This window comes from Ochotona princeps, chromosome 8 (genome assembly GCF_030435755.1).
Source record: "Ochotona princeps isolate mOchPri1 chromosome 8, mOchPri1.hap1, whole genome shotgun sequence".
In the NCBI taxonomy this organism is placed as follows: domain Eukaryota; kingdom Metazoa; phylum Chordata; class Mammalia; order Lagomorpha; family Ochotonidae; genus Ochotona; species Ochotona princeps.
In genome coordinates, this window is record NC_080839.1 from 23,347,646 (window position 1) to 23,362,605 (window position 14,960).

General features: G+C 40.3%; 1 non-coding gene across 1 annotated transcript; it reads right to left on the reverse strand.

Moving 5' to 3' along the window:
• Positions 1-7,194: 7,194 nt before the first annotated feature.
• Positions 7,195-7,297, reverse strand: LOC118760705 (U6 spliceosomal RNA). Its single transcript, XR_004996937.2, has one exon. It is a non-coding gene; the product is annotated as a U6 spliceosomal RNA (small nuclear RNA).
• Positions 7,298-14,960: the final 7,663 nt, after the last annotated feature.

Sequence of the window (14,960 nt, forward strand, 5' to 3'; positions counted from 1 at the left end):
TGCTGGAATATTCATACATTTTGGAAATGAGCTTGCTTCCACTTTAGTTAATGTTTTGGCCCACCATCTGGGACTCACAGAGCATTCCCTTTTGCATTGCTCTAATCGAAGAATACACTTTACAACTAACAAAGTGCAACAAAGGACTTTTTTTTCACAGAATCAATCAACTGGTTTACCATACCCCCTGCTATTAGCAATAAGCTAGTCTACTGAAAAATGAAAGGGCTCTTCAATGACTCAGTTACAGCTCCAGCTTGGAGAAACACCCTTGAAAAGCCAGGCTTCTGTCATTACCTGCCAGAGTGCACACATTTTGGATAACATGTATTATATTATCCTTTCCCTTGCATAGCCAAAATATGAGTTCAAGGTTGTAGAAGTGGGACTGACTCCATTTTATTAATCCAGTCAATAATAACTCAAAATACTTTTATTCTGGTGGAACTGATGTCTGCTGATTCAGATTTCCTAGTACCTAAAGGTACAATACTTTGGTTATCAATTATCCAAACAGTCCAGAAGCCTATAACCTCTTGCTATTGTCACTACTGTTACTTTCACCCAAATCCTGATAATTTCTTCACTGGGACTTCTCACTAATCATCGCTATATTCCTTATAATCTGTTCTTAAGGCAGACAATGAATTTTAAAAATACAAATCAGGCCCAGCGCCGTGGCCTAGCAGATAAAGTCGTCGCCTTGAACGCCCCGGGATCCCATATGGGTGCCGGTTCTACTCCCAGCAGCTCTGCTTCCCATCCAGCTCCCTGCCTGTGGCCTGGAAAAACAGTTGAGGACGGCCCAAAGTCTTGGGATCCTGCACCCGTATGGGAGACCTGGAGGAGGTTCCTGGCTCCTGGCTTCTAATTGGCGCAGCACCGGCCGTTGTGGTCACTTGGGGAGTGAATCATCAGCTGGAAGATCATCCTCTCTGTCTCTCCTCCTCTCTGTATATCTGACTTTGCAATAAAAATAAATAAATCTTTAAAAAAATAAAAATACAAATCCTATGATTTCTCTTCTGTTTAATAATTTCCAACGACATTCCCTCTCATCTAGAGTAAAAGCCCCAATCTCTGTCACTACAAGGACTGAAAAATCTCCTGCTCTTATTTCCTATCATTATCTCCTCACTACGCTCTAGACACACACTGCCTGGTTGTTCTTTGAACACACTAAACACATATCCTTCTTGAGATATCCATGGCTATTCACTCCGTGCCCAGCGTGTTCTTTATCCAGAGAGCAACATAAGTAGATTCTTGTGTCATGCCATAGATGTTTGCTCAGAGGATAACCTATTAAAAATATTTTATTTCCACCCTATAAAGATGGCACCCCACATGATCACGCTGTAATTCCTCAGAACTGCTGTTATGTCTCTATCATGCCTGTTTGTTTTGCAGGATATTTAAACAATAGAGAAATCTCTGTAAGAGCAGAGGCATTGGTTAAAAATTGCTGAATTCAAAGGGTTGATATGAGGCTTCTCAAAACGACTACCACTGGAGTCGGGTAGTTCTGTTCTAGTAGGAGTTCAGTGCAGGATGTTCTGCATGGTTCCTGATCTTGAACCACTAGATTCGGGTAGCACTCAGATCCTGAGCTGTAACAGTCCAAATGCCTTCGTGCATTGCCAAATATGCCGTGGGGGAAAAGCATCCCTGGTTGAAAGCCACTCCACAATTATATCTTAATAAGTGGCTAAAAATATGTATAAACCTACCAAAAATATATTGGAGCAACATGCACCGAAATATTGGTTTGGGGGAGATAATTTGTTTATGTATGCAATTTGTAATTTGATTTTTAAAATGTGTTATTTTATTTGGAAGGCAGAACTATGGAAGAAAGAAAGAGTCACAGGAAGAAAAGATGCTCCATCTATTGGTTCACTCCTCAAAATGTTTCAACAGCCAAGGCTGGGCCAGGAGCCAAGAACTCCAACCAAGTCTCACATGCAGGTAAAAGGCATCCAAGCACTTGGCCCATCCTCCTCTGATTTGCATATGCCTTAGCAGGGGGAATGAATTGGATATCAAACAACCAGCCCTGCCCAATAGTGCAACCTATCTAAAATTAATGGTTAAACTTCCATCTAGTCCTAAGTATGTTTTTCCATTCATATCACTTACTCAGAGTGAAGATACTCTCATCTTTCTAAGAGTTTATATGGGATACTGGCTTTGCTTACCCAGTAGCGCTATAATACATTCCTCTGTAATTTGAAATTTACTTTCAAGTTACTTTATTATTTTTTTTTTAGATTTATTTTATTTTTATCAGAAAGTCAGATATACAGAGTGAAGGAGAAAAAGAGAAAGTCTTCCATCCATTGATTTACTCCCCTAGTGGTTGCAATGGCCGGTGCTTCTCCAATTTGAAGCCAGAAGCCTGGAGCCTCTTCTGGGTCTCCCACGCGGGTGCAAGGTCCCATGACTTTGGGCCATCCTTCACTGCATTCCAAGGCCATGAGTACGGAGCTGGGTGGGAAACAGGCCACTGGGATTAGAACCGGCACCTATATGGGAAGCTGGCACATGCAAGACGAGGATTTTAGCCACTAGGCTACTGTGCTGGGTGCAGCTTTATTATTTATTTTTTAGGGAAAATATGCCAATTAGATATTTGAACAGTTCTTTGTATTCTGCTTCTCAGTTATCTGGAGCTAATGATACTTTAGCTGAAAAGTTTGTTTTGAAACTTATATGGGCAAGATGACCTCCTTTTTTGTGAAACAGTATGTTCTCATCACATGTGCTAGTTTTCTTCCATATATTTAATTCTTATTCTCCAGGAGGTCACAGAAAACTACATATCTGCACACTGTCTGACCTTTGTCTTTACTGCTAATGGTTATTAAAATCCAAAGGTAATTTGGCAAAAAATAATTTAGCAGGCCAGTCTAGCCATTAATATTCACATAATTGGAGTCCTTTGGCCTCCTTAAGGATAAATTGCCTCAATCAATTAGAGTACAGAATACAGCAATGAGATGATGAGTCTGAAAATTATCATGTGTTGAAGGAGATAACAGATGGAACTGGAAGTGATGTCATACTTCACTTTGATTAGAGATGTAACTTGGCTATTGCTAAACCATTTCAACCCTTAGGAAGTAATGTTATAAGTTATTTTAAAACATTCATATTTATCATCTATCTACCTATATTTAAAAAGCAGACAAATATGAAGATAAAGGCAGGGGTCTCCCGTCCCTTGGATCACTCCTCAGATGACTAAAACAGCCAGGGCTGGACCAGGCTGAAGCCAACAGCCAAAAACTCAGTCTTGAGTTTGCTGTGTGGGTAGCAGGGACCCACCAGCCGCTGTCTCTCAGACTATGGATTAGTAGGAAGCTGGAATGGAGAGCAGAACTTGATCTTGAAAAACCTGCATCTTACAAGGTTTACCTATGGCACCAAATACCAAATATTTAGATGTTAACAATCCCAAGGAAGCCCTTCCTCATTGTGTCACCTGTCTAAACTTAGTTGTTAAATGTATTTCTAGTAGTATGTTTTTTCCATTCACATCACTTACTCAGAGTAAGTATTTGGATTTCTAACGTTTTAGCAACAGTGATACTAACCAGCAACATTGATCATATCTGTCCATTATTACAACTCACTCTTTTTGTCTATTCTACTATAATTACTGCAGCCAGACAATCATGACCATGATAACTCCAATAACAACCTTACGATTCTTTGCAATTCCAAAGCTTCTTTCTCTAATTATGTCATAGCGGTGCTAAGTAAGTACACCTTCCCAAACACAACTCATATCTTCACTCAGAGTAGCAACACTGGAAATAGTTTTAACTGAGGTCTAGAGTACAAGCATTTCAATGATCACACCCTGATTAAAGATCTCTCTTTTACCTCCTCCATGTACAAACAGATGCACCCACCTTCTAGCTTTCATATCTTACCCAAGGAAACTCTCCACTTAAAAATGTTCATACATGACCTGAATCTTCCTCCTCTTGTATTAGTCTCCATTCATATCCTTGTGATGTTTGGAGTAATCTCCATAACAAACAAGATGTTGTTCCATTTTCTTCCTTTCTAAAGTCATTTCAGCTTCACATACATATATCTTGTTAATTTCGACTTCATTGCATAGTTCTGGATAAAGCAGTCACACGCATTCTGTCCTAGTCTATGTACTTCTAGAAATTTGCATCTACTGACAGATTATTGCTTCCTTCCCAAGGTCATGAGCACACTACCTGATGAATAAGCATAGTTACTGTAAAAAGAATCTATATCCCAGGATCCCCAGTAAATCTACGGTCTTATTAAGTTTTGCTCATGAAATCAAATTGGCATGCTTCTTTTATTCCATCACAAATAGGATTATTCTAAATTCTTCTTGGTGGAAAATATTGCCTTTGATCTCAAAGAAGCCAGTACCTCTGAAAAAAAAAATATAACGTAGAGGAAGCATCCCATGTTAAAATAGGTCAATCCCGCTTTTTAATATCATTTGCCAACTTTTTGATGTCTAAGACTCCACCTTGTAACTTTCTCCCTAAAATTATATCTTGATCTGTCTTTTTTAAACACTTTAAGCCAAACACATATTTGCCTGTATTATCTGAAAACTGTATTTACTGAAATTGCATAGCTTTTAACCATATGCAATATGTACCCTATAAGTTAGTTTTTGTATGACAATGTCCTTTAAATAAAACACCTTTACTCAAAAGAGACGTTCTGCATTTTGAAATCGATGGGAAGTATTGACTTGTTTTAGATAATTTCTTGTGAAAAGATACTATAACTACATATTTTCTTTTTTCATTCAAAACACTTCTACCATAACCTATACTGCTATCAACTACAAAAAGAAAAAGAAAAATCAAGAGCAAGGGAACAGGAAATTTGATTAGCATTAGGACACTTACATCCTGTATCAGAATGCAGTGCAAGATAGAAGTAATGGATCAATAATTTGCAAACCTACCACCCATATGAAAGTCCTAATTTGTGTTCCAGGCTCCCAGATTCTGCCTGGCTCAAGTGCCAGCTTTTCCAGGCAACTGGAAAATAAGTAAACAGATAAAAGCTTCAACTTCTCACTCTCAATTTCTCTTTTTTTCTTTTGCTTTCAAATATAAATAACAAAGATTTGCACATTTAGAACTGAATTTTGAAAAGATAAACTTTGGCTGATGTTTTCAGTTTCTTGTTTTGTTCTAGAGCAAGAAATGAAAGCAGAATTTTCTGAAGGTTTTCAGAGAATCATGTGATAAAACTTTGGGGGAGATGATATGTGAGGTACAGGAAAATTAGTAGGGAATAATAGGAAATAAGCAAAAAAAGAGAAGACAATATCAATAAGAAAGAGTAAAGAACAGAAATAACATTAGTATGTCAAATAGCCTTATCTAAAAGTGTGTTTATTTCCATTATTAAAAAAGACTAACAAATTCATTTAAGAAAACTCGTATATGATATTCACAAGTATCGATCATAAGACAAACTGGTATAAATAGCTGAACCCAAAGAATGAGTGGTGCTGGTCAAGCAACACTGTTGGGGTGGGAGGAAGGCAAGTGAACAAGTGTGGCTCTGGAACCAGGTGGCAGGCTGTGGTTCAGGCCAGCTCCGCTGCCTGACAGCAGGGAATACCTGCGCGTGTTCCTTTCTGACACCACATGTCTCCTCTGAAAAATGGAATCAAGAATAATAATAATAACATCCTCATTGCACTAAGAAAGAGGCAAAGGACTTCAGCAATGTTGGCAACACAAGAAGCTCGATACACACACACATACACATAATTGAGTGTTTATCCAAGGTTTCAATGATCAACACATATTATAATATGTCTTTCTGGGCCTCAGAAAATAATGTTGCAGTACATTATTATTTTTTAATGTAAAAGTCTTCTCATCTACACAAAGGATCTTGAGAAGCCCACCCTTATAATGGAATTTTAATATTTTATCTTTATCTAACACTGAGAGAAGCCATATTTACTGCAAGCAATATAAAAGGAATTTGAATAGAGCAATTAATCAGCTTATATATATATAATCCAACACACCAGAAATAAATTTACATTAAACCATTCTATAAACTATAAACCATTCTAAACTCCACATATGAGGCATTGAAGGAACTCCCAAGAGTCTTCTCAATGCTGAAATTATGTAAGTTATTATTCTGAAAGTTACAGGATAAATTAAAAATTTCCAGTAAGAGAATAATGCCTCCCATTTCCTAACTCCAAGTCTTAGGCATGTGAAAAGAAAGCAATATGCTACTAAATATTTCTTGGATTGAAGGTGAGTTGAAATGAAAATTAGAAAGCACTTGAAAATGAATTGCAATGAGATCATTGTTTATTTAAACCTGGCAGAATCCAAAATGTCACTCAGATCAAATATACAGCCTTCAATATATGCATTAAGAAATATTGAAAATATATCAATCAGCATTTCAATTTAGGTTATAAAAACAAAATAAATTAAAACAGAAGGAATTTAATAACTACAAAAGTAAGAAATAATATAATAGAAAATATGTGGACTTGGTTAATAAGGCAAAATTAGGGAGCCAATAAACTCTAAAATTGTTCAAAAAACCTTTCAAGAAAAATGAGAGGAAATTTAAACAAGGAAACAAATTGGAAATGAGAATTTCATAGGTGTAGCTACAGAATAGTTGCAAAATAAAGCATAAGAAAATATTAAAGAAAAAATGTATGTCACCAAATTTTAAATTTCACAAAATACTGAAAAGTTTAGGCAATGTGTAGTAAAATCAATTGAAGCAGAGTTTAAATAACCAAATATCTTAGATTCTGAAAAAAAATCAAGGTAACTATATGTACAACTGATGTCAATTCTAGATGGTTTGCAGACGAGATTTTCCCACAGTTTCAAAGAAAAATTGGACCCATGTAGGAAAGAAACTTAAGAAAGAGATAAATGAAAAACAAAACAAAACCACTCAACTCATTTCTCTAGTCTAAATAAAACTAGAATTCAAATCTAAAGAACCAGTGCATATAGAGAAAATTCATACAAGAGTTTAAGTTCTGAGTACATATCAAACTTTCACTTTTTGCTTCTTTTTGAAATCCAATTTTATTTATTTGTTATTCTTAAACCTTATTTTTGACTGGTCTCTGACTTTGAAGTAGACAGTGTCAGGGAAGACAGCCTACATCTCTTAAAATATATGGAATGCTTCATGAATTTGCGTGTCATCCTTGTGCAGGGCCCATGCTGATCTTTTCTGTATCATTTCAATGTTAGCATACGTGCTGCTGAAGCAAGTAGGCTACATTTACTGCTAAGATTAAGTAGATTCTTCTTAAGGTCAAATGACACTCCATCACTAGCCATTATGCCTAGGATTAACTTCTTTTTTTTTTTTTTTAAAGATTTATTCATTTCATTACAGCCAGATATATACAGAGGAGGAGAGACAGAGAGGAAGATCTTCCGTCCGATGATTCACTCCCCAAGTGAGCCGCAACGGGCCGATGCGCGCCGATCCGAAGCCGGGAACCTGGAACCTCTTCCGGGTCTCCCACGTGGGTGCAGGGTCCCAATGCATGGGGCCATCCTCAACTGCTTTCCCAGGCCACAGGCAGGGAGCTGGATGGGAAGTGGAGCTGCCGGGGTTAGAACCGGCGCCCATATGGGATCCCGGGGCTTTCAAGACGAGGACTTTAGCCGCTAGGCCACGCCGCCGGGCCCTAGGATTAACTTCTTAAAACTAGGATTATTTCCTTAGGTGACAAAAAATTGATTGTTTAAACTAAATGTTTCAAATTTTAAAACAAAAGAAGAGAATAGAAAATGATTTCAGAAGCTGAGAGCAGCAGGGGAGTAGACAGGAATACAAAAAGATGGACTGATGTGTACCAGGTTGTAGATGGGAGCATGAAGCTCTGATGCTAGGCTGTGCAGTCAGGTAGCTACAGGTAATGATGATGTATATTGCAAAACCAGATGAAAGAAAGGATTTTGAATATTTTACCACAAAAACATTGTGAATGCTAGAGGAGATAGAGATGCTTATACTCATTTGAAAATTACATGATATAGATTTGTATGAAAACTTTGCATGGTACTTTATAAATAAGTATAATGTACAAGATTAATTTAAAACTTATTTTTTATTTTTGGTGATGTTTAAATAGTTGATTAGGGTGGGAAAGGTCTAGGATTGGAAGAAAGTGGGTGAGACCACTGTTTCCACGTTTTCTTTTTTCTTGTTTTTCCATGTGGGAGAAAGAGAGAGATAAGGGAAGAAGCCACACTCAGCCTCCCAATTGCCTCAGTACCCGAGATGCGGAACGGCCACCTGATGTCATCCCAGAGTTCCCAGTGTGGAGCATGCTCCGAGGGTCTGTGCAATAAGTTTCAAAAGTGCAATAGCTGTGAAGTGCTGTTTATCTTGTCGATCCAAGGATGAAGAAATCCTCCCAAGGCCCATTGGCTGACATAGTCCAACTTAAGTCTCCATTCACCCAGTATTTGCTCCCAACATTTGGATGGGATAGTTGACCAACTTGTTCTGCCAGCCTTCCTGTGATGGTACAAGTTATCCTCTGCAGATCCCAGTGGACTGCCTTGTGCATCTGGGTATGCTGTCCACTGTTCCATTCTAGCCACTGACAAGCACACTGATAAACACATTCCATGGTCAGACCACAGACCCTGTGATTCTCCCTATGGCTGAAGTTCTGAGTCCAATGGTTCAGTTGTGGGACTCCCCAAAGAAACCTTGTCTGAAGTAACCCCAGAACTGACCCTGGTGTGTGCTAACCAGTGTGGGATGTGACTCTGTCCATCCCCCACATCAGTTTGCTTCTATTCCTGATTAGTTCTATCTGCAGCCCTGTGTCTTACATAAACCAATGGATACTGTGACCCAGACAACCCTGTCCACCATATACTCGGCCTTCACATACACCAGTGGGAGCTTTGGCTTAGTCGGAGTGACCCCAAATAACCCCACCAGACCCACTCCCCAGTCCTGGTTCCTGTGTTTGCCAATTTGTATGGAAGACTTATTCAGTCTATCCCACATCCTATTCAGCTCATATACATATCAATGGGCATTGAAGCCTAGTTCAGCCCAACTGATGTCACTATCCAGCATATGCTCATGCCAATGGGTGCCACCACCTGTCTATACAGGCCTGCTCTAGCCCTGGTTCCCTTGCTCACCAGTGAGTTGCAACCCATCAGAGAAATGCTCACGGTTTCCTACTGGACCCACTTCTAGTCCCAGATTTTGCACTATCCAGGTGGTTGTACAGTCACCCACTTTGTACAACCCCCAGTCCCAGCACTTGCCAGTTGATGCTGCTGCTGCAAAGCCCAACCAGCCTACATTTACTCTGGCTTATTCATACCAGTGGGTACAAGTGGTTAGCCCAGGCTCGTTCTCCACTGACCTAGCTCACATGCAGGCCATATCTGGCCTGGTCTGCCTTCATCTCAATTCTTATTCTCTCCAATGGGAGCAGTGGCCTGGCAGGGTAGCTCCCCATACCCGCTATACCAGGATTGCAAGTACCACATCCCCACCTGCCACAGGTCCATGTGTGTCGGTGGGTGCTATGGCCCAGTCTGGCATGGCCAATCTCACCTTGGCAGCTGCCAGCAGGTGCTGTAGTCTGAAACAGCCCAGTCTGGTGGGTGCTACAGCCCTGCCAAGCCAGCAAGCTCCCAGTCCCAGCACTAATGTGAACTAGCTGGTGTCGCAGCCTGACATAGCCTGTCCTGCACCCCATTATGGCTCTCAGATCTGCCAGTGGGTGTTATGAACTAGCCCATTCTGGTGCAGGCCAGATTCAGTCCACACCCATCCCAAGTGACACTACGGTCATGTCCAGTCCAGATTTCTGCCCCCATTCATGCTTACCAGGGGGAGCTAAACCAGCCAGACAAACCCCTTAGCTTCCCAACCACACCTGTTCCCAGCCAAAAATCTTGCATTTTCCTGTGGTTGCTCTGACCCAGCTTGGCATAGCTCATCCCCTGTCTTGGCCTTTGCCATAGGATGCTGCAGTCTGACCTGCCCAGCATGCCCCTAGTCCCAACTCTGACTGGCAAGTGCTGCAGCATAGCCCTGCCCAGTATGCTTCCATCCCTGATTATTACAAAACAGTAGGTATGATAGCCTGGCCTGCATGACTCACATTCCAGCCTGAATCTTGCAATTGCCAGTGGGCTAAGGTTGGCCCAGTCCTGCCTGGTATGCCCTACTCCAGAACCACCCCACATACTTGCCGAGGGGTAGAGCTACCTTGCTAGCCTGACCAACACCCAGGCCTGAATTACATGCTCATCAGTGGGAGCTATGGCCCACCAGGGCAATTTCCCAAGTTCCATAACCATGGTACACTCAGATCCAGGCCACACATGTGCCAGCATATGCTAAGCCTTACCCAGTGTTGTCTGCCCCCTCTGTTCCAGCCTTTGTATGAGCTGGTAGATGCTGCAGTCTGGCTTGCCCCATATCATGTGCTTCAGCCTGAATCTGCACAGTTTATTCCCAACCTCAAAATCCATGAGTGTCAGAGGTTCCATGATCATGCCTAGCTCAGCCGGTCACTATTCCAGCTGTTAAGCTAACCAGTGTAAACTGCAGTTCCACAGGGGTGAGTCCCCATATCCCCCACAGAATCTGACCCAGACATGGTTGTCTTGCATGCTGGTTGTTGTCACAGCCCAGCCTAACATGACCTGTTCCCTGTTCTGACACTCACTGGCAGGCACTGTGATCTAGCCCTGCCAAGTAGGCCCCCAGCCCTTGCTTTAGTATGCACTGGTGAGTGGTGGCCAGCTGTGGTCTTCCACTTGGGCTGATGCATTGGTCTGACCCATAAAGATCCTTTGGCTTCTCTTCTCCAAACTACCCAGTCTCAGCCCCCTCGCTTACCTACGAGTACTGTGTCCTTGTTGTTGGGAGCCCCTCAGATGTTATTCCTTATCTGCAATACACTCTGTCAGCAGTCCTCCCTCCCCTCATCCGCCTGCTCCTTTCCTTGATCAATCCACAGTCCCCACAACAAGAAACTCATGGATTCCCCAGCTCAGCCTTTCAGCTTATGGAATGTGTATTGGCCTGGGACTGTATCCCTTCACACACCCAAGACCCAGGATCATTCAAAGTTCCCCAAGCCCAGTTACCAGCTCACCAGGCCAGCATGCTATCCTAGGGCTCTCCCTCCCTACCCCAACCCTGCCCAGGGCTAATCACCCAGAGAAATCCCAGGCTCACTCTGCCTGCCTGGATGTGAACTCTCTCCCACCCGAAGTCCCTGAACACACATGCCAGTGTTCTACCCCTGCCCCCCTGAAAGTCCACACCTCCAGGCCCCCCTAAGTCAGCCAGCAGTGGCCAGGGCTACCCCTGGCACAGGAATAATGAAAATACAATTTTTTTGAAAATGGTACAATTTGGTAGTAAGATAACAAGGACTATTGCAAAACCTTTTGAGAGGTATTTATAAGACTAAAAACAACCAATATGTGCCACTTTTGCAAAACTTGAATTGAAAAACTGCCTACTTTTATTATTCCCATTGAAAATTTCACATACGTACATGATTTGAAAGTAATCAAATATTTAAAAACTGTAAAGAAAAAGGCAAAATGCTTAAAAATGAGCTCAAAAATCAAAACAGAGTTTCTGTCTTTGAAGTGTAACACTCTAAATGTTATTGGGTTGATTGTCCTGGTGTGTCCTTGCACGATGATCATCATTCAGATGCTGGAATAACAACAGTCAGAGGAAGGTGATGAGAGGTAGATGAAGGCAAATAGGAAATGTTTACCTGTGCACATCATGGTTTAAAATGACATCAAAGAATCCATGCATAGCAGCCAGTGATGTGGCTTAGTGGTTAAAGTCCCTGCCTATGGCACCAGTATCCCATATGAGTGCTAGTTTAAGTCTGGGCTGCTCCACTTATGGTCCAAATTTCTGCTAATATGCTTGCGAAAATGACGGAATATGACCTTAATTTTTGGGCCTCTGCATCCAGATTTCTAGCTTTAGCCTGGCCCTGCTCCAGGTGGTTTAGCCACCATTGCAACCATTTGCAGAGTGAAAGAACTCTTTTTCTCTCTCCCTTCTTCTCCCTCCTTCTCTCTCACTTCCTCTTCTTCTTTCTCCCCTTTTCTCTCTTTCTCTCTCTCTCCAATCCCCTTTTCTCCCTCTCCTCTTGTAACTCTGGTTTTTAAATAAATAAATAAATAGTTAATTAAAAATAAGAATCTATGCATTGAAAATGCTAGGAGACACAATGTGAGGGGAAAGGAATGCTAAAAAAAAGTTACCGAAGAGAAATATGGACTAGAGTCGTGTGCAAAGAAGCAAGCAGTTATCATTTTGGCATATTTTAAATACCCCGGAAAAAGCAGTTATAATGTCATCCTATCCCAGACTTCTCCATTGATGATTTTAAACTAACTGTGTATTGTCTTTACTTTTCTAGTTTTTTAAGTGCAGCTGGAACTAAATTCTGGCTGAAAGACTACTGTAATTGTTCTAGATCAAAAGAGTACACCTGTGCTCTACCAACCTCTCATTTTGCATCCATAAGTAGATACTATTCCCTCCCTTGGCTCCATTTTGCTGTCTTGGCTCACTGCTAGCATAGTTTATATTTGTACCTGCTTATTCCTGCATTTGAGTCCTGTCAGGTTCTTCGGTTTTCTTTCGTCCTGACTTTTCATTCTTGGCTGAGTGATTTTTAAAAAGCTAAAACACCTTCAAAAACCTTGTTTTTCTCATACATAAAATAAGATTCAAAACAAAGCTTGTTTTACAGTTTTGTTTTTATCAGTATCTTAAGAACATGGTTTTGAATACGCTAAATAAAAATTATTTTTAGCATGTCAGGATATTGCTGCTTTGCTGCCAAGCACATCACTGAACTATTACCGACAACTTACCAACAGTTTAATGCAGCTCTAAAGGTTCATCTGAATAGTTTCCAAATTTATAAAGCATTCAGAATATAAAAAAGGAAGAAAAGGAAACCACTGAATGATCCCATGGATTCACCCAACTTTAAATATAAACCTAAACCTCGTATAGAAACAGAGTAGTTGTCTTTAATTATATGACTGTATATGCTAATACAAGTAAAAGTGTCCAGATTCCTAGGAAACAACTATGGCAAACTACTAAATATTATTTATGCACACCATGGGTACAATTTCTACCTTTTTAAACCAAATATGAGCCAAGATGATAGCTTCACTTACACTGCTGATGAATCTAACCTTCGCTATGCCTCAAAAGTCAAAAGGAAATTGAAAGACCCCAGAACATAATGAAGATAATATTGACAGACCTGGAAAGTAGGTCATGGTAGCATTCTTGTAGAAAAGACAATGGGCACACATGACGAAGCCAGCCTGAGAGCCTAAAAAGACATTAGACTGCAGAAGAGATTTTTTTTGTTATTGTCATTTCTTTCCTCCAGGCAAGCTGGTTTTTCCCGGCTTACCTGTGGGCAGTTTTGCAGGAGGACACCAAAGCCAACCAAATTCAAGAGCAGTGGCAGTGTATCATAGTGCTGTCCAGCTGAAGTAGAACAAGACAAATTATTTTAAATGGCCTTTTCCCCTCCACAGCCCAAACTAGAGGCCACATCATTTTCAACATGAAGAAAGAATGCATGCAAAATGGGATTTCGTAGGAAGTACTGTTGTCCCCTGATTGAAAGGGTCACCTGACAAGAATGAAGTTGAGACAAATGTTGGAACGCCAGGAACTTTTGAACATGAAGTTTTGCCACACAAACTCTTTAAATTCACATTTTCAGGCAGAGTAAGATAACTAATACCCTGAAGAAAATTTTTAAAATCCCATGGATAAGTAACAAGAGAAATGGGAACTTGAAAGAATACTAACAGGATGAACAAACTGCTAGGGGCAAAAGTGAACCACACAGAGTCCCAACCAATGGCAGCAATACATTCTATTCTCATTGGTAAGTGGTAGATTTGAAATAGACAAGAAGACGGCATGTAAATAAAGGATAAGACACATTGTGAACATACTAAATAAAGAAATAAAGGTGTAATAGGGGGAAAAAGTAAGCCACAAAACAACTGTGAGGAAACTTAAGATTAAACTAATATTAACTGTCTTTTCCCACCTCAATTATGTGAAAATAAAACATCACTAACAAGAAAGAAATTGGAAAATTCACCAACATAGAGATTAAATAACACATTCCCAAACCATGAAACAAGGGTGAATGTAGGGAAGAAATAGGAACTAGGTTTAAGAAAGCAAAAAGAAAAACACAACAGAGAAAGACCTAGTGAGTGTGGTGTAAGCAGTTCCAAGAGAGACATTTATAGTGACCAATGTTACAAAAAAGGGAAGACATCAGAAGGCCAACAGCGTGACTCTCTATCTCAAGGAATTAGTGCAAGAAAAACGCCCGAAGTGATTTAAAGCAAACACATAATAAAGGTTATGTAGAAACACCTGAAACAGAAATTCAGAAGACAATTTTTTGAAATAATAGAATTGTCAAACTTTCTGCCAAAAAGTAACAAATGCTGGTGAAAGTGCGAAGAGAATATTATTGCATCATTGGCATGAATGTGATTTAGTACAATAATTATGACTAACAGTACAAAGTTTCCTGAATAAACTAAAAGTTGGTCTACCCTCTTTTGCAACTAACTCATGTCTGAAGAAAATGAAGGCAGATGCCTGCGCCCTCAAGTCATTTAGGCACTACTCCCAACGGCCAATGTATGGAATCAACCTCAGTATGCACAAAGGAATGAACAGATAAAGCAAATATGGCCTATATACACAATGCACTACTATTCAGTTACAAAATGTTCAGAATCCTAATATTTGCTGCACGATGGATGAAACTGAAAGTCACTTTGGAATATAAAGTGAAAGAAACCAAACACAGAAACACAAATTGGGAGTTC